This window comes from Halyomorpha halys, unplaced genomic scaffold, assembly GCF_000696795.3.
Source record: "Halyomorpha halys isolate HHAL.00 unplaced genomic scaffold, Hhal_1.1 Scaffold71.1, whole genome shotgun sequence".
Classification (NCBI taxonomy): Eukaryota; Metazoa; Arthropoda; class Insecta; order Hemiptera; family Pentatomidae; genus Halyomorpha; species Halyomorpha halys.
The window spans coordinates 2,324,553-2,345,981 of record NW_027107476.1 but is presented as its reverse complement, the minus strand read 5'-3'; the positions used below and the strand labels follow the sequence as shown (position 1 = coordinate 2,345,981).

At 30.3% G+C, this 21,429-nt stretch overlaps 1 protein-coding gene across 1 annotated transcript in view; it reads left to right on the top strand.

Moving 5' to 3' along the window:
• The first annotated feature begins 5,726 nt into the window (after positions 1-5,726).
• The window catches only part of LOC136795007 (zinc finger protein 567), a 20,954-nt gene continuing 5,251 nt past the window's right edge, over positions 5,727-21,429 (top strand). Inside the window, exon 1 of the mRNA XM_067045826.1 lies at positions 5,727-5,934. The gene's annotated coding sequence lies outside the window, so the exon portion shown is untranslated. The remainder of the gene's footprint in view (positions 5,935-21,429) is intronic.

Below are 21,429 nucleotides of genomic sequence, written 5' to 3'. Positions count from 1 at the left end.
AACTAGTTGAGTTACGGCCAGCCAGGAATGTTTTTTATACTTTCGTTCATTTTCGCCCCGGGATAAGTTGGCTATACGCGTTGCGTTAACTAGCTTTACCGCGTGGCGCCTATATTTAATTTTATTTCTTATATGCAATTAAATAAATTTTGCATTTATTCATATATGGCTGTTTTGCACAAGTTTAAAATGACTGTACACTTATAAAAAGTCCATCATAAGAAAATAAGCAAAAATTATTCCCAACTCAAAATTATTATAATACTTAAAAAAATAGTATTAGACATACAATTGAATAACTCCCAAGTAATCCTTTATTATAATTCATTTCTGTTTTCTTTTTTTAACAATCTGAACGTGGAATAGGAAAATAAAAAAAAAAATAATCTTATTTACATCATGCTTTAATTTCAATTACAAATTTTTTTTTTCTGTAGTTGGCAGTTTTGTCACTGAATTGTTTCGCAACTACAGAATAGGACTTAATGAAACTGTTGATTTTTATCAAATAATAATATTTATAAAAAATAAAGAAATATACAAACTAAAATTTTGAAAATATTTGTGTTAATAATAAAAACAGGTTATAAAAAAATTTATGTGTCTAGAGCATGTTTTCAGAATCATTAAAATTAGAGGATCAAATTTTTTCCAAAACTTCTACTTAACCATGTTTAAGATAACTTCAACGAATCAGCTGTTATATAAACAACTCGTCAAAAGTATTGGAAACCCATTTAAAAATTCTTAATGAAGTTGAAAATATCTTAATACTGCTTCCTTCCTAGGAAGAACAGGGAATCAATAAAAGGGAGTTAAGCCTGTCAATTTTATGATACACTCTGACGAGCTACAATAAAAACAATTTTCTGCTCATAAAACAAACCAGATAATGCACGCTTTTAGACCCGCCAGACTGGAAAATTTCTAATTGCACAATCCACGGAACGAAATTTATGTTTGATATGGCATTGGGATTCTTCGTTCTACAAGGATGAACCATAGCTGTGTCTGCATTACCAGAAACAATGTCCCGTATATAAACAATTAACATCTCTTAAAATGTTTGATATTTTTTCATATATTTTGAATTTCTGCAAGAAATATTAAAATAACTTCTATATGCTTGTTGTAAGCGATGATTTTAAACAGAAATTTTAAATTATTAAAGTTGATTATAATTTTTTTTTTTAATAATTTATTTATTGTTATTTACAACTGTATACATAAATATACATTAAGTAAATTGCCTGTAAGTGATATAATGACATGATACAAACATGTGGAGAATCTACCCATTGATAGAACTCCAAAAACATTTCTAGAGAAGCTCTCGAGGCCATCTCCTTTTCATACGCCAAGGAGGATTATTAGGTAATGAAGAAGTCAGGTTAGAAACGAGTAGGTTTGGGTGGTTGGGAAGTTTGGAAGGATTGGTATCTGGTTCAGGCCAAATCGGCAACATATGGGACATTGAGGTCCTGATGGATGATTTGATTTGTGACAAAGTAAGGACCATTAAGGATTTTACGAAGGATTTTGGAGGATGGTTTATTGAAGCCCCATAGCTCAACTCCGTATGTCCAGATAAGCCTTATGACAGTCATATACATCAGTCTTTTGTAATGGATTGGCAATTTAGACCGTTTGTCTAGTAAATGTTGTAATAGTCGCAATCAACAAGCAGTTTTCTGTCTTTTCAGTCTTGTATGAGGATTCCATGTCAATCGTTTGTCCAGATGTAGTCCTGTGTAACGGATCTGTTCAACAGGAATAAGTGGGGTATTATTAACAGACACTGTGAGGGAAGAAAAAGGGTAAATGTGATTTGGTGGGATTTATTGGAATGTATTTTAATCCTCCAGTTTTGGCACCATTCTTCAAGGGTGGTAATGTGGGATTGGCGGATTTGGGATACAATGGAAGGATCATTATTCACTAACGATAGACGCTTATAAAAATAAAATATTTTTTTTAAATTCACTTTAAATAATAATTCGTAGTCATTTTTTGTATATTATGAACAATCGGGTACCGATAGTTTACCTTAAAACATATTTGATTTAATTTAGAGTACCTTCAACTAAAAAAAAATTAATTTGAGTAGATCGCTATCTTTACTTCTCTTTCGTTGATTAAATATTCCATTATTAATTTTATTATGTTTACCGTTCACAATGGAATATAATAAATTTATTAAGAAATAAATTTATTTATCTTTAGTAAACCTGTAACTAAGCAGATAGTGTTACTGTTCCATTACGGGTTCAAAAAGGATGACAAAAACTTAGTTTCACGTACGCACGGGAAGGGTTTAAATATTGTATAATTTTGTCAATATTAAATATCTGAAAGAAAAAACGAATGTTTTGATTAATTCTTATTTATGAGAGTTATAGGGGCTCTGCTAAAACTTTCCAAAACACAGCAAAAAATGTGAGTGGTCGATTGGTCGACAAGGCGATAAAAATCTCCACTCCGTTTAGCATTGCTCGAACTGGAAACACGAAATTCCGACAGAGTGAAATTTAGCAAGTATATTGGGCAACCATTGTAAAAAACGATAAACCAATTAATTATTGAATAATTAATATATTGCACCTTTTAATTAATGTATAAAATTATCCAATACTATTATTACATATAAGTATTTAAAAAAATTTTTAGGTAAGTTTATCTGTCATTTTTTGTTTAAAAAAATACTGGCACAGTTCTTTGTTGAGCAGTTGCCAGACTGCTTCGTTCTACTCAGTTATTTCTATCATACAACCATAATAAAAGTAAAAAAAACAACATAATTTTTAATCATTGCTTATCGAATAATTGTTGACACATGATTCTCATTAATATGTAAATATTTGAACTCTTTTTTTATTTATGTAACACTTATTATTTTGTTTTTTTATTGAGGGAAATTAATATAATCCGACACAATCCAGGGCAGTGGGTATTAGAGCTCTGAGTATACATTCATATTACATGAAGGACCAAATAATGAAGAAAAATTGGTAATGAATTAAAATATTAAATCATAATAATAAAGAAATAATAGCAAGGTAATATAAAGTTTTGAGGAAGAAAAAAAAAAGTGAGCCTAAAGAAATCTGTACCAAATCTTGCCACCTTCCATAAGAAAGGCAAAGAAGGGCTCTAAGAGATCCTAGCACTTATCTCCCAGAAATTATCTTAAAACTTTTCTATTTTAAACTTCCATTGTTTTTTTATTAGATTGTTTGGTTCTTAAATTTTTCCATTATTTTTTTGTTTTGTTTTTAATTTGTTTTTTTTTAACAGAATTCAATTAAAATATTTTAAAATATCTGGGCCCTTGCTAACTTGCGCCTTGGACGGCATCTCAAGCTGCCACGGCTTAAGCCGACCTAATCGAAGGCACGTAATCGATCTTAGTCCTCGTGTCCTAAATTAAGATATAGCATCAAATATAAATGCCTATAGGAGCTTCAGGTGATATTATAACTGTTCTTGTTATGATTTATACAAAAATAAAAAAAAATTGATCTGTCAAGGGTAAGAGTGCTACCGCCCAGCTATTAAGATGCAGAAAGGAAGGCTTGACAATGACAGCTGGATAATTGGGTTGGCATAACACGGGGGAGGCTTAGACACAACATCAACACCTGTTTCTCTCTTAATAAGGCCTCCGGTCGTGTTATCTCAACAACCGCTACGAATAGAAAACGCTAATAGAGAGCTGGACTACAATTTGCTAGGAGATATATAGCCGCCGTAAGTAGCTAAATCATAGCACCATATAGAGAGAACGTACTTTAAGACCTTTGAATTTGAAAGAGTGCGCTGGAGTGGCCTCTATGACATTAAGGGTCAGGCGCCCGGGCTCTATGACTTATGGGGCACGCATTGTGATCACGACCCCATGTGGGCTGCGACCTAGTAACGCCGCAAATGTTTTCAAATGCCGGTAGTGAGGAAAGCTATGATGGATCGTGGATTCGGCGGGGATGGCTGGAGTTACATAGATCCTGGAGCTGGAAGAGATAAATCGGGGTAGTTAACTGCTCAGTGGCTGTTCTCATCCTAAGTCGAAGGCAGTTGGAAGACCTCAAGCGATCCTAATATTGATTGATTCCGTGCAGTTGTCGAGATTACCCTCGTTTGGAAACGTAGATCTAAATAGAGATGAGAAGTTTGATTCTTTTATCGGACCCGTTTCCCAATGGAATGATTCACTCCTTGTGGTGAAATGGTCCTTTGAACACTTATTCTATTGAATTATTTAGCCTTATATTATTTTTTATTTATTTATTTTTTTTTTTTTTTTTGGAGTCACTCGATACTCTATTCCGATTTACCTACAAATCCATAAAATGCGAACATATTTCTTTTTAAAAGTTCATTTTAATAAATAATTTTTTTTTTATTAAAAGAACTTGTTTAACAACATAAATGTTCACATCATAGGTTTTTTTTTCAGGCAAATCTGAATAGGGAATTGGGCTACTCCAAGTGAATCATATCTATATCTCAGAGGAGTAGATTATTTAATTCGCTTAACTTGTCTATTCCTAGCTCAAATAAACGTTATACTCCGAAACAAAATATTTACAGGTTTTTATCAGATCTTCATTCAACTCTCAACGTTTTAACGACAAAATTAGATTAGATCAGATAAGAATGATTCATCCACTGCAAATATAACTAGTTGGAGCTAAAGACAAGGATTTCGAGATAAAGAGCTATTTATCAATTTAATACCTCTATATTATAAATTAATAATTTCTTGTATAATTGACTAATTAATAATTTAATTGGTTCTACGATTCATTTATGATTAACTATAATGAATTTGAAAAAGCAAGCCAAAGCCATAACTACACAATTATATTCTCCAGTCTTATTACTAATTAATATTTCATTCGAGTTAATTGCGCACATAACATTAAAATGTTATAACATAATTTAATGAGGAATATAGGATTTATAAATCAAAACTATATTCCATAAAACAATATAAAGTTATAGAATAAAATTTGTCATCTTTTGACAAAAATATAAAATATGTGCTTCTATTCAGCATCTTCATTCTCATTACGTCCAAACCCGACCTGACAAGAGTTTAAATTTATTACACTTAATTAATTGATGAATGAATTAATTATTAGACACGCGTGTAAAAAATTAGTCTTTTTTTTTAATTTCGAAAAGTATTTTTCGAGTTCATAGAAACATCTTTAAGTAATTATAATTCTTAAAAGAGGTGATATTGTTAAAGAAATATGTTGTACCCCCCTTTTTGGCAATAAGCTACTAAAAAAAATCTTGTTTTTTATTCTCTTTATATCAGTAGAAATAAACCGTATATGGAAAAATAAAAATTAAAAAAATATATAGTTTCAAGATTTTTCGGATGTAAATATTTTTTCAATTAAAAAGGAAAACCAAAAATCATTAATCACAGGTAGCTGTGATTCTCCTATTTCCTCAATCTTTGATTAACATAAACTTAGTAATTATTTCCATTTTTAGGCATTTCCTTATCCCAACAGTTGTACCGCCTGTTAGATATGGATTCAAAATATCTACCGTTGATGATATATCGATTCTTATAATATCTGATAATTCGACATCATGTATCCTTGCAAGAAATAGGTTTAAAAAAAAAATCTAAAATCGAATCACATCCAATTTTTTTTTTCCATTAAAACCGTTTTTAATATAATTGTATTACTAATTAACTGATAAAATATAATATAATTCTAACTTTAACAAGCATTGTGCTATATTTACTATATATGGATTCGAGACTGGATCCGCTATTTGTTTTCACAGCTCAAGAAACTACCGGAGTTTCTACACGAGACTGGATCCCCTCCAAAATAATAGCGGTGACATGAAGTCTGACTTAGGTCTCCCTTCGGTAGTTCTTCCCACAACAAGAACACCGTGGAGATCAAAGTATGATATCAAATGTATTTTGTATTTTATATTATTGTAAAATTATCAACTGGATTATAGGATTTAATGTTTATTAGCTCATGAGGTAATTTTCTATTTGTGAATTATTCAAATCAAGTACATAGGAGTAAATATTTGTCGAATTATTTATATCAGGAGCAAATGATCGGCACTACGAGATATTTTATGGTATCGACGACCTTGCCAGAGGCCGCCATACAATCACTTTCCACCCTGTTTCGAATGATATGACCAATGCCAGAAACACGTCGCCAGATAATTATCATTTGCGAAAAATGTTCCATTACGTTTCTCGTTGTTTTTTCGAAACATTTCTTTTGTCGCCACTATCATTGGACCAGAAAAGTTAAGGAATATTTCAATAATTTACAGTTTTAGTTTTTATTTTTCCTGCTAGTCACAAACAATTATCACTGAATTATTGATATCTACATTTTTCCCTCACTACATAGATAAAAATATCAATAAATTGGGTAGCACATGTCAGCTGATTTTTCCTGAATTCATTGTAATACATCTATAGTGCTTCATAAGAACAATGGTTCTAGGCAGCTGCTGCATAAATGATATGAAACATAACAAAAATATTATTTTAATTTAATTTTAAAACAGGGTAAGTGCACCAACAGTAAATACCGTTAAAAATCTCTATCTAATGAAAATTTTAAAAATACATGTAAACAAGAAAACTGTTTTGAAATCTCAGATTTACTTACTGGCTGATAACAAAGAATTTGAAAACAAATAAACCGAGATAGTTAATTTTTAAAATGGTTTTAATACCAATACTTGACTCAAAAAACTGAATTATTCCTTTATAGTTATACACTGCACCAATCAAGTAAAATGAGTTTATTTGATGTAATAATTGTCATTATTCTGATTTAAACTAAATTATAAAGCCGAAAAATAAAGATTTAGGTTAATAGAATTAATTAGGTTAAATAAAATTAAAATTCTATTATTATATGTAAATTAAAGTTAGCACAGCCTTAGTTAACACGATCCTTGTTTTAAAAATTTAATAAAACTAATTATTAGGTGGTTGTTACCCATCTGATTTAAAATAACTGAAAAAATTTGTATATACAACAAAGTGCCGCTTTTCTCTCTAATTTATGTTATTTTATTCTAACACGCACTCTGACTTTAGAAATGTATCTGTAACGAACCGTCAGAGGTCAAAACAGTTTAGTTTCTTTTTTTTTTCTATGTAAGAAAAGTTCTTATAAAGAAGACAATGACAAATGTTTAAAGAAAAAAAAAATTGCTTATTAAGAATTATTTCGAAACTCAAAAGGTTTTTAAATCGGTCTCTTGACTTCTTGAAAACAATTAAATTACTTTTAACTAAACTTAGAAAAAAAAAAAAAGAGAGAGAAAAGAGAATAAATATTTAGAGTAAACGTATGCTGAAATTTTAAAAAATATATTTATTCATTTATTTATTGTGTTTTTTTTCTATTTGTAATTATTATTTTAAATTCTTTTTAAAAATAATTGTCTTAATGTGATAAAAAAAACAAAAAACCTTATTTGTACTAATCAGAACCATAACATGGATTAAGCAGAAGAGACAGTTAATGCGGAGTATAAAAAAGAGAAGCTTAAAAATTAATTTTACTCATATATCTAGTAACACTTAAAACGCTATAAAAAAAAAACTTAATATATAAAATATAGTGATGTATATTTATATTCGAGCCATCTAAAGTAAAAGCTGTGTAAGTTACTTCTCATCAAAATTAATTTTCATTAAAAATAATTGTTCAATTTATTTCTGATTATATTAACTTGAAGCGCTTAAATAGTTGATTATGGTAATTGCTTATCTTAAAACGCATGTGAAGTTGAATTTAAGGCCACAAATTCTTATATTTTGTTAAGTATTTTCTCAACGCTTTATTTATTTTATCTCACCGGTTATTGCGGAGTGCCGGTAAAACGGGTGTCAGTTAATTCTTAGTCTACTTTATACAGGTGTATTTTTTCAATACTGGGAACTTCATTAATTGACCATTTTATATAGTATCAAAATATTTTCTTTAAGTTTCATCCCCAAAACAATAGGACCCATGTCCATTTTCAAGTTCATTTAATTAAGGTAAATCGTAAGTGTATATTCGGGTCAAGCTCATAAATAGCATTTTTTTTTTCAAATTTGTATTAATCGAGGGCTTTCGTCTATGCAAATTTGATGTAAATAGAATGAATTCACTCCAAACTACCGGATGGTAGACTTTTCATCAAAACAGATCTAAGATTAATATGCATTTTTGAGTTGCATTAGTATGCAATTATCCTGATTCACCTCGTATAAATCATCATTCATTATTTTTTTTTTCGGTTTATCATTGATATAATGATTATTCATTAACATTAACGAAATTATAATATTTTATTTATTTGGTTGATTATTCTTACTTTTTTATAATTTTTATACCATTTTTTAATCAAAATATTCTAAAGGTTTCTTTTTTTCCTAATTTCGACAATAGGTAGATCACTTGATTTATATCATAACTCTTTTTTGTCAACGCTCTTTGATGATCATTGTTTTATAAGACCAGTTGAAACGAAGTTCCATAGTCTTTAGAGTCATTACTCTTCCTTCATTCAGAGTGATTAATGCACCAAAAATTATACTCAACCGGCGGAATCCGGATATTCCTTCTACCCATGGTCCTAGCGGATAGCTAATATCCTTCCCAACGACCAAACAAGGCTGTACAACCAAACATGGAATAAAAAAACAAAGAACACCAAGCGTGCGGTCTGGGGGAGACCACAGCCCTAGCAGCTATTGTCTAGTTGCTCCCAGAGTTTCCTTGTTCCATAACTAGTTGCTCCTGTCAAATCGGATCAGACTGGGGACAGCTTATGTAACTTTCACGTGTTAGTGCTCCAAACCATGTGGTTAGTTAGTTGGGTCTTTAGGTATGCCTGGGTCCTGGAAATCTGGCAAAGAGAGGGGAGGGCATGTCTAACTAAGACTGCTTACTAAAGCTGAGGGTCTACTTAAAACTCAGCTTTTAACAGCGAAATAAAATAAATTAATGAGAACGAAAGTAAATATGTACTGATGCCACATGCTGTCGTCGGTTGATGTACTATCTCTATTTGCTAATTTTTTTTTTTCGATGTTGATGTAAGATGTACTTGTTGACAGGAATTATTGTCTATTCATTAAAGTTATTTATTATAATCTATGTAGCTCCAATAAATCGTTGATATTCTGAATCACATTTTTGACTACACATTAATGATATTATAGAGCTTAAGTGTCATAAATAACGGACATCCATTTCTTTCTAAAATAATTATTTAAATTAGATAGGACCTAAGGAAACCTGGAAGATTGATATTACCACCACTTTTTGAATATGTTTTGTGTAATGATCTGAACCATTGCAATTCCAAAATCCACTTTGATTTCTAAATATTTAATTTATAATTGTAAAAGTATTCAAGCCTATGAAAGAAGAGAATATAGACCAAAATAGATACACATTTATCAGGCACAATCCTCATGATTTTTTTAGGATTATCGCTATTACATGGATAAATTCTATTGAATCACATGCGAAGAATAATTTTTAACTGTCCAAATAATATTTAGAAGTTTTAAATTGAGTCATTAATCGTGAAATTTAATCAAGTGAGGAGTTAAGTATGTTTAATATAGTAGCAAGCTGATCAGATATTCCTAGTAATAATCTGGTCAGACTGGTATAGCTAGAATGGTCAGATTTAAATCGAATAATTACAGCTAATTTATCTGCAATAATTCTGCGGTTATTGAGATTAATAGTTGTGCGTAGATAAGATATTACTATGAAGTTGTAAAAATGTTGGTAATTACATAATTTTCAAAAATCACCATACAATCAATCACTATTGATTAAAATATGAACAATACTATTTCTGCAATTAGTCCAGCAACATGTTGATTTTAAGGAAAGTTTTGATATTAAACAATGGAATTAATAGGCTAATTTTTAAGTGGCATCAGCACGTCAAGACTAAATTATTTATTTATTTTTTTAACTTTTGGGGCATCGCTCAGGACCATTCCCTCCTAATATAATGAAAATTGATGAAATAGTCATCCGAAAACTAGCTCGTTGAAGATTTAGGAAAAGGTTGAACTTTTCCAAATTAATATTAAGTACGTTGATTGCAGTTTCAAACTTTTCCACCTTTTTAGTTTGAATGTTTTTACAAAAAAATTGTTTTGTTTTTTTTTGTTGTTTTTTTGGTTTACTGCTTAATAATCTGATGTATTATTCGAATAACTTCTAATACCTATTCATTGTATATGAAATTAAATAAGAGTAAACCGGCTACAATTTACTATTTGATGCTTTTTCGCTAAGTTAGTCCGTTTTGAAGCGGCCCTGAATCAAAACTAAAATATCTCTTTTCTTGTCCATATTCAGCGGGTCTCTCATCATATTTTTCACTCCAACTCGCTTCTATACCAACCATTTAAACAAAAGCATTATTAGAATTATGATTAAAAGTACTTTGCTGGAACTATTAGGCGATTTATTCCGCCATATACTCATATAATATTTTTATAACAGCATTATATATTTTTTTTTATTTTTCACTTGAGAAGATTTTACTGTCGTTCTGAATATGTTTTTATAAATATCCAAATTACCTTATATGTTATTATAAATATGGACTCTCTTACGTAATATACCAGACAATGACGTAACATATAGCCAACATTTCCTTGGATTATATTAAAATCCTCCCTATTATCCCATTGGAAAGCACTACAACAATCTAGCAACAGCTTTCAAACACAAGTGGACAGCTTAACCACCGCCAATAAATATTTATACATATAGAATTTATTCGAAATTATAGGGAGACGGGAGACATTGGGTAACTCCAAATACCTTATAAATTTGTTTAATATTGACGTTTCTCTACTTCTGGCCAGGGAATTACTGTCGCCAATACTGCAGTACGTTCAGGAGAACGGACAGTGGTTTTCGACACGTGAACCTTTCTGAGACAAATGACAAGGATTTATTATTGTATAGTATTGACGCTTTTATTCTTATGGATATTGTTGCAATGCAGTACCATACTTTTTTATAATATTTTAATAAAATATGATAACGTACCAAATCATTATTTAATGAAAGTAATCCAGTGGATGCATCCACTTCCAGAGTAAAGAAGGATAGTACCAACATAAGTAAAATAAAATTGAAAATTGTATTAAATATCCTTATGTTTTTTTTATATAGTTAACCTTTTGTATTTTAAGAAAACAATAATAATAAGGTGAAATAGTTAGCACTACCTCACAATTGACATTGACGTCAACAAATGTTTAAATGCAGTCAATGAATATTGTGATGATTTCCAACAAAGACTGTCTTACAACATAAATCCTATGATAAAAACAATATGAGGTTTCAAAAAACAAATCGAATATATCGGGCAAGAAATTGACTGATTAAACTCTGACGCTACCAAAGATTATTCAAAATTTACTTATTAGGAAGTAATTTCCAAATCCCAAAAGTCTTTTCATGTTAAAGATTAATTGTTTTGTTAAATAAAGAATATTATTTTAAAGTTCGTTTAAATCCACCATACGGTTGCATTTATTAGTAAAATTCTAGCAAAACTATTTCTTTTCATTTTTGTTTCAAGATCAATCTGCACTTTTGTTGTCATAGACACAGACAAGTCCTTACAAATGCACAATGTCCTCCACTTGCTGGCAATCCTTCTACGTCTTGTGGTACGGTGACTCACAAGAGCAGTTCACCTCCTATTTCATGGTCCAGTGCTGCGACTTTTTTTATAAAAGAATCTTGCACGTATTTGACTCCCGGATGTTGTGCAAGGCCGTAGTGAATAGTTTCGATTCTAGAACAACAGGATACACTTGTTGCCGTCTTGACCATTAGTTCGTGAAGCTTACGAAACTTGCCATAAATTAAGTTCCGTTGAAGACACGGGTTGATATCAGTTGCAGCATCCCATCGATCCCGTATACGCGAGGTGTTCCCCGGCCGCCTCCTTGACAGCTTGATGACCGTCGGTAAGAAACCAACGTCGGTTTAAATCAGAAGGTGGTAATCAGGGTATGCCTCGATGAGGGGGTACTTGCGTAAGTCCTGACCCTAGGGTTCTGTGCGTGCCATGCTGGACCTTAAATCCAGGGAGTTTACTGCCTCTGCCGAAAAACGGTAAACTGCTAGGTTATAGTTTGTATTGGCCAACACGTTCTTGGAGGGGCTTAACTACGGTATTTGGATCCGATTATGCTCAGTTATTCAAATAAGGTAGGAGGCTATCTTAAAATATGTTCTTTGACGACGAACACTTCGGTGTACTTAAAGGCAAACAAAGTATTACAATAAAAATGATGGTCTGCCCAAACAGGTTGGTCTGTCCATCCGGGTCCCTGCTTAGTAAGTCCCTCCTCCTTCATACAATTTTTGTTTAACGCACGCACTTTTGTTATTTGTTTTTATTTATATGATTTTTTTGACATGCATACTCTAGCCCAATCTAAGAACTGTAGCTGTTTTCTTAAAGATTGCTATGTTTTTCTAATTTATGTTCCCACTTTTAAATAAAATACAAGCTCAAGGAAACGAAACATATTTGAAATAAAAAATATATCCAACACAATTTTTAAAAACAACCAATCAAGAATCTTATACGAGCTAATGTAAGCATATCTCAAATTTCATTTTAATTAGAAGATAAAATAGTAAATACTCTATAATATGTTCATAATCAAGATAGCATTCTTATTTTCTGTTTTTATGAAATACAGCTCTTTTGGCTGGAATCTTCTCTTAATACCTCCTTGTTTTTCATTATATCGTAAACTTTAAAATTCATTAGGTTATTTAATCCTTTTATTTATTACAATTGCAGATTACTACCGAATATAATTGCCATCTCTAATCTGTTTCTAGTTAAACATCGCAGTCTAGCGACGTCTTGTATAATGAAGACTCCTGGAAGGAGATTTGGTGGATAATGTAAACTAATACTACCGAGATTATGCACCACGGAGCTCGTGATATATTGTGACTGGTTCGAACTTGCGGGTGACAGCCTCGGCGACGGATGCTAGGATAGTAGAAAAGTGTCTATGATTCATTTCGACTGGTGAAAGAAAAAAATTAATTTGAATATAGACTTCGGGGTTATTTAACTTTAAAAACCCAAGGGTAGTCAGTCCGTTTAATTTTATAATTTCAATTATTCCGCTGATTTCGTAAAGTAATATTGAAAGTTTCATTTATTATAATTATTTTTTTCGAGTAATATTAAGATTCACAATTAGATTGTAATTGTATTTATATTTTATCATTTGACAGCTAAAAGAAGCTTTGAAACAATCATAATCTGACGATAAATGTTGACAATAAAAAAAAAATAAATAAAAAATATTTTATTATTGTCTTACGATTCGAGCCAGTTACTTCATTATGATTATAAAAAAAACTAAATAATTTACTATGATGAATGCTACTCATGCCTTGCAAAAAAAAAAATGGAATCTATAATCGAAACCTTGACACTAGAAAGAAGATAAGAAGCTGCAAACTCCAATAGTCATAATGCTGACAATAAATGTTGAGCAGGTAATAAAAAAGGAATAAAAACTGAAGAGAAAACCAATTAATCCATAAAAGGCAGCCATAGTCGAAGGCAGGCAACACGTCGAGGAATGCTCACTCAAGAGATTTCTCTGCCAAAGCTCACGTCGGCCCTGGTCAATTAATGGATAAGCTGCCCCATTAGAATTTAATGGCGGACCGCGATTTGTCAAATCGCCCATTCCTCAAAATCACGTGTTGTGTCCGCTCGTCCGTCGACGTGCGTGCGTTCTGGAGCGAATGGCGTTTCGGAGCAGTTACCCACATTAAGGAAGCACTGTGCGGGAAATGCGGTCTAGCGCTGCTTATGTAATCGGCATTTTCTATTCTTTCTTCGATAAAGGAGCTGGAAAATTTATTCTGATAAAATTCGTTAATGGTTACTCCGTAAATATAGAATGATGGGACGGCGGCTTCTTGACTGGGCTTCGAAGTTCTGAAGTAAACTAAATACAGCAATAATTTCAACTATACAAAACATGATTTTAATCCATTTAATTGAAGATTACTTACTAAGTTGTTGTGGTAACAGACGATCTGTTATCTCTTAGAACTTGCATTGGAAGCAATTGGTAACAATTTAATTTATACTGTATATAATTCTACTGATGAAAGATTGTCATTTGGATCGACATATACGAGAAACAAAACAAAATCTCCCATAGTTCATAACTTCAATCGTGATAAAAGTAGCATATGTTTAATTCTCAACTAAAATAGTTTCCTCTTTCATTTTAAAAATGTTTTCTTCCTCCAGCTATTATATACCCACAAGTCCAAAGGAGTTGGCAAACATGTTTGAGGTCTAAGGACTAGTTTAAGGAAACATCATAGTGTAACTTAATTAAAAAAAAAAAAAATGTACGTGACATTCTTAAGTCAGTTATGAGGTTAGAATTCCAAATGAGAATATGAAGAGTGAATAGGGAATTATGGATTCTGATGGATAATTAAAACTGCATACGACATTAAGCAACCACCTGAAGTAAAGAAGTCAACTTTAAAAAATATGTGTGAGATCTCTCTTAATTTATTCGGTTTGGAGAAAAAAATTAAATAAATTTATGTCTTAATCTTTTAATTTTTTGCAACACTCAACCCGTTCCTCTGAATCACCTCAAAAGCTGAACCACCATTTTTTTTTAGTTACGTTTGGAAATATTTTCTAAAATTAATTAAATTGATTCGGAGATAAAGGTAATTAAATATTAATTTACCTGGTAATTCACTCTTCTAGTTCTAGTTTAATAATGACATCATGTTGCTCACTAGATCAACTCCGAAAAACGGCTCTAGGCAGAGAGACATACAAGAAATAGACAAGTCTACTCCAGGATTAACATCACTAAGGACATAGTGAAGGGAAAAAAACTTAATTCTCATTAAATTTTTAAATTATATTTTAACATTTTAAAGGTAATATTTTCATCGCATCCTCATAAGAATATATTTGATACGTATTATAAATTAATACGAATCATAGTAGGAAACTGAAGTATTGAGAAATTTTTTCAGAATCCAAATATTTTTTTTTTAAATTAATAATTTTAAACTATCATTCTTTTAGTCATTGATTTTTCTAAACATAAATATATTATAATTAGTAAATTAAATCATCGTGTTATTCTGTGATATCCTTTGTGGATATAAATGACTCTTTTAAAAGTTAAGTAGTGAGAACTGTTTATTTGCCGACAGACATAATTGTCGACTCCACGGCCGCGATGGATTGTACCATCTTATTTTACATACCACGGAGGACACTATCTTAATAGGCAGTGTCTCAGTCCTCAAGCGGTGCTCTGGTCATACGATTTCCAAGGAACTGGTTGTGTTGCGTTAGTCCAAGCGTGGGAAGATTACGCACTAGACTCAACATACCGACACTTTGTGCAATATTTATCGAACGGCTAAATCGGGCTGCCTAATAGATTGTTTGAATATAATTGACATCCTTCAGTAGAAAAAAAAAAGTAAGATTCTAGACAATGGGAAATCTGTATAAGGGAGGAATTGGATATTCATCTCATGGGATATGAATGTTTTGCTTTAGATGTTTTGGTATGAATGTTACGATTACTATAATGTTGTACTATTGATATATTTCTTCGATATCATCGGTTTTCCAAAATTTTAGTACAAAAGTTTAATAATTTTAACAAATAGATATATTGAACAGTATTGGAAGCAAGTACGATCTGTGTTCGGTTAAACTTTTCGTCTATGTACATATATACATAAAAAATATATGCACAAAAGCATTTGGAAAACAAAGCTTTTGTCCATATCAGTTCAACACCGGTACTTTAATGCAATCAAGATGAAGTTACAAGAGCTTGGTAGCATGTTCTTAGATCACGCTCAAATTAAAATAAAAACACTTCATCTTGAGAAGTAAGAGAATTTGCAACTGACGAAAAAATATTTATTTTTTTTCTATCATAAAATTTTTTTGTATAAATTTATATAAATTTGTTTGATCAAATTTTCAATTTGAAAAAAAAAATCAAAATCGATGTATAGTAGTGTTATATGTTAGGGATGTAAACCCTTCGATTTCGAAAATATGAATATGCGTTTTGCGGAGTCCGCCATAGATTTTTAATGACTATAAATAAGAATATTAAAAAGTATCTCCTAATCCCGAACTTCTCAATTCCTAATCAGTCGCACTTGTCAACTCTGAGTTAATAAGCAGTAGCAATTAGTGAAACTTTAAATTAGATCATCAACTTTTCCTTATGGTATTTTTCTTATATGATTATCTTTTTAGCCGTGTAAAGCAATTCGGCCGATTTATAATTATTAATTAATAGATCTACCTCTCTAACAGGTAGGTAACAATAGCGGTTTGTTAAACCAAAGAGGTTTAACAAACCGCTATTGTTACCTTAGAGGTGCTGCTAGGAGGGCAAACAAGTGACTGAGGTGCCCCGAAAATTTGAGCCTCGCATATAACACGAACTTTATAATATTCTCATTTATAGTCATTTAAAAAAAATAATAAAGACCCCAGAAAAATTATATTTGTATCCTCGAAATTGAAGGATTCATGGCCATTTTAGAATCTTGATTTCTCAACGTTATCGTTTCGGACACTTCGTAAAGTGGAATTTTTAAGCCGCGATACATAATTTTTGTTTTGTTTTTTTATATTTTAAATATTGCAAAAGCCAGTAGTATTTTTTTTTTTTTCTGAAAAGTAGTTCCACAATTATGGAAGAGAAGCTGATTGTATCCATTTATCCTCTCCTCCCCCCGCACTATACCGGTTGGTGAAATAATTGAAGTAGATCTACAATTTTTTCTTCTGTTATTCTTTGATCAGAATATCTGGTTGGCAGTAAGAGTTATTTGGATGGATTTATAAATGGTCTACTTGTACACATATATTTTTCTTTGCCTTGTTTTTTCTTTCGCCCGTACTATTTATGTGTAATTATACACTTGCAGGCTATGGAATAAAATTGAAATTAAATTCCTTATATAATTTCAGTAAATATTCGATACGTGCTAGAGCTGTTTAAAGCGTTGCTCAACTAAGAGTGGTGAAAGCCGCACTAAGTGAAATTTTCATTTGAGGAGGCCTATCTTAATAACCCTTATTCGTCTTAACGTTAATAGATCCCAACAACTAATTTCCTTCCTTTGGCACACTCCACTTAAAAATAGTCACGTTTTTAGCTGATTTTTTTCCTTTTTTCATCATCCTGCCTGAGCCGGTTCTATGTAAACCTCCGTTAATTTATTTATATTTTTTTGATTTGATGAATAACCTAAATGCTTCTGTGCTTAATATATTAAGCAGAGTCTCTCTTTAAAAAAAAATTAATTAAAATTCATCGAGAGATGCAACTAATTTTGTAAAAGTTTATTTTTTTTTTACAAAAACTTTCTGATATTCAGACATTGGTTCATGAAATATTATGCATATTTATATTATAAATTACTATATATATAGTTCTCAATTTATTTGTTTGAATTCTCCATTTGATCACCTCTACATTTATTAATGTCATGTCTACCATTCTTATATTTTCGTTTTCTTAGCTGAGGTGTGATGAAGGCTTAATGGCTCTATATCTATTCCTGAAATCTTTTTTTTAATGTTTAGATAAAATAAATTATTTTTAATTATATTATTTCAAAATTTTTCGAGACCAGGTAATATTTATCAATTAATTAATTTAATATCCAAAATAGTCTCAACACTATATATTTATTTATTTGTCCTACGTTTCGGCCCTTCCAGCCATCCTCAGGGACATCTTCAACATAAATTTCCTCTCACATTAATTGTTTTCTCCTTGCAGGCTATTTTGCCCAGGTCAATTTCTTTATTTAAGTCAAAAACCTTTCTATTTAAATTTTAAAAACCATTCACTTATCTATTCTATAATATTGTCCACACTATAAAAACCCACACCATATAACAAACCTTTTATAACCTTCAGGTACGAAAAAAATATTACTTTTATCGAAAATAAGCATGTTTAACTGTAAATATTATCTCAATAAATAACAAGCATTACTAAATTGGAATTTTGTATTTTATTTTATTTTATGTGAAAAAGTAATAAAATAAACACACCCTCAAAGTCTGAAAATAAACAATTATATAATATTTATACCTAAGAGGTGTAATATATTGGAGCTGGCTGGTTTTTGAAGTTCATCTTGCACATACTACCGTTTAAATCAATAACCTTTGAGCTCATGTGTTGTTTTAATCTTTCATTTCATTTGAAACATTAATTATGAGCCAATAGGATGACATTTTAAAACTTAATCAACCTATTTCTTTCCAGTTTAAAAGGTTAGCTTTTTTGGTCAAACATTTTCAGCAAATCAGATAAACATTTACACACATTATTAATTGCTGTCCCATTCCGAGACCGCCTATTTTAGTTAAGGAATCACATCTTTTCTAGGTTGCCAAAATCCAGTTCTGTCAACTTTTGTTCTACTTTTTCTGGCCTTCGGTTTGTTCTTTCTTCCCCAAAAAATAATATCAACGAATCACATTTTTTCCACATTTACTCTAAGTAGACGAGATAATAAGGTTGCTTATTATTTTATATATGTATATAAATCAATTATATAAATATTATTTATCATTATATTTATTAAACATCATTTAATTGTGTTCATTAGGATAATTAATGTTTGGCATATTTATAAAATAGCGAATTAATTGAAAATTGTGGACTTTTATATTTTAATTTTATAAAATAATTGCTATTCATGCTGATTTAATTAGAAATTCCTGTATCTTATGTAATTATTAATGAAAGATTTAACGCCCTTGGTTCTTAAAATTGGTACAAGGACAATAATCTTAGAGAATGGCGAGATTATTTGCCACTTTTTTTTTAAATTCAATTCTGACAGCCTATGAATCATTTTTTTATTTCTTTTTAATGTCAACTTTTAGTTTTAATATTCATGAAACAATATTTTTATTTTTTAATATTTAGCTTTTCGTAGTTCTAATGCTATACAGGAAGTAAACACTTTTTATGCACCTACCATTTATATGGGTGGCGAGAATATTTGCCACTTCTTTTAAATTCAATTCTGACAGCTATGAATCATTTTTTTATTTCATTTTAATGTCAACTTTTAGTTTTAATATTCATGAAAAAATAGATTTATTTTGAAATATTTAGCTTTTCGTAGTTCTTATAGCATTAGGAAGTAAACACTTTTTATGCACCTACCATTTATATGGATTATACGAACAAAAAATAACCCTTTCTTTAAAAATAAGAAATGAAGTTTTTCTTTTAAAAAACTTCATTTCCGTTACTAATAATTAAATTCTTCAAAAAATATATAAAATTAGATAACATTATTAACCATTTTCTGAAAAATTATATTGTTGGGACATGTTTATTTTCTATGTTCAATATTTCAGATATAACTTCTACAATTTAAATTATTGAAACAACCCATTAGTACAGATCGGAAATATCTCTGGATAAATATAAATTTATTTTCTTTTTTATATATTTTCGAGTCGGTTTCTTTTATAGTTGATTATAAATCTTGATATTATTTTATAAAAAAAAAAAACATGATTTTTTAAAGACATAATTTTATAATTAAATTAATAAATATAATTAGATAGTGTAATATTATATTTATATTTAATTATTTCAAGAATGTGAATTACGGTGATTTTAGCGGATATGATTTATGAAAACATTTTTTAAAAAATTGAATAATTATAAATTAAATAAAATGGGCTTCTGTTTTATTAATATTTCGGCAAGAAGTCGGCCTTGATCTTCAAAATTTGACGTTAAACTACACCTCACAAATATTGGAAATTGGAATTTTTTTTTTTGGAGTTATATCTGTCTATCCTGAAATATTTGTTCTCGATTCCTTTGTAAATCAAAATAACATTTTTTATCACATTCTATTTAAATATTTTTACGATACTTTACTTCACATATCCCTATAGCATATAACTACTATTTCATGCTAACTACGTAAAATTTCTTCGTAGCCCATGTTGCGTCTTACCTGAGAGCAGTACCCTCCTGATCTATAATAGATGAAACATTTTTTTTCGATTTAATTTTTTTAGACACCTAATAAATCATTTGTTGCATTCGTCATGCTAGGTCGTGTTCGTGGTCCGTGTCCATAGCTCGCGTGACCTGGCCGAGTGGCTTTAGTCAAGGTTCTACCCGAGGTAGTGGGAAGTACGCCACTCAATATACTCGTCAACAAAAACAAAAAAAAATAGTTACTCCCTAGATCAGATTGCTATAAATGCAATACGTACCAGGATAGATATCCAAGATGGTTAACTGTTTACCCTAGATACTCCATAACGGAGGGAGACCGCAGCGTCGTGAGTACAGGTTCATGGCGGGGGTAACGTTTTTCTCATCGAGTCCTTACCTCCTAGAATTTCAATACCAGAGGCAAGAATAGGCAATGTAGTATTGTTTATCTTATTTTTTTGTTTTTAATTAATACAGCATTCTAGAATAATAGTTTGTTTTTTTAAATATAAGAAATTTACTTAATAAGAGAGTAAACAATTTTTAAAAAATAAATAAAAAGCTGTCGAAGTCTAACTAAGACCCCATTTCACATATTGGCGTTACAAAAAATAGATGTCACATTGAAGCTCACCAGAGATACTGCACCTCACACCAAAAATATAAAATCGATATCATAAAATAAAGATTGATCACAAAGAATGTTCATAAACACTATAGTGCAGTATTGGATAAATGAAAAGCGTTGATTGTATTGTTATTTTCCAAAGTTTCAACTAGAAATTTTTAATATATGTCATCACATATAAGTTTTCAGTTATTGGATTTCAACTTTTAGAAAATGAGTAGTTTCTCCAAAAGATTTCATCAGGCCTTATTTTTGGACCTGTTGACTTGTATTTTAACTTATTTATTTATTAAATTATTTCTTTTAACTTATCTATCCCTTGAAGTATTTCTTTTGACTAACTTTTTGTTTTTTATTTTTTAGATCTATATATTTTTTTTTTAAATTTATTTTTTCTTTTCAAAACTGATATACTGCGGTGACTATTATGTCTTTGGTTTGACTTTACATTTCTGTCTAATGATAAATTTTTTTAACGGATCGAACGTGGATAGCGGATCACTGGTAAGGGGAAGAAGTCTGAGGGAGTGAGATAGGAAGAATAAAATTGTCAATTTAATGAAATAGAATTGTTAAATTAAAAAAAATAATAAAATAAAATTTTTGTATTTAGTGAGTACACGAGTATTGATTGTAAAAGGAAATGGAAGGGAAAAAAGATTTTTAAATTACGTGA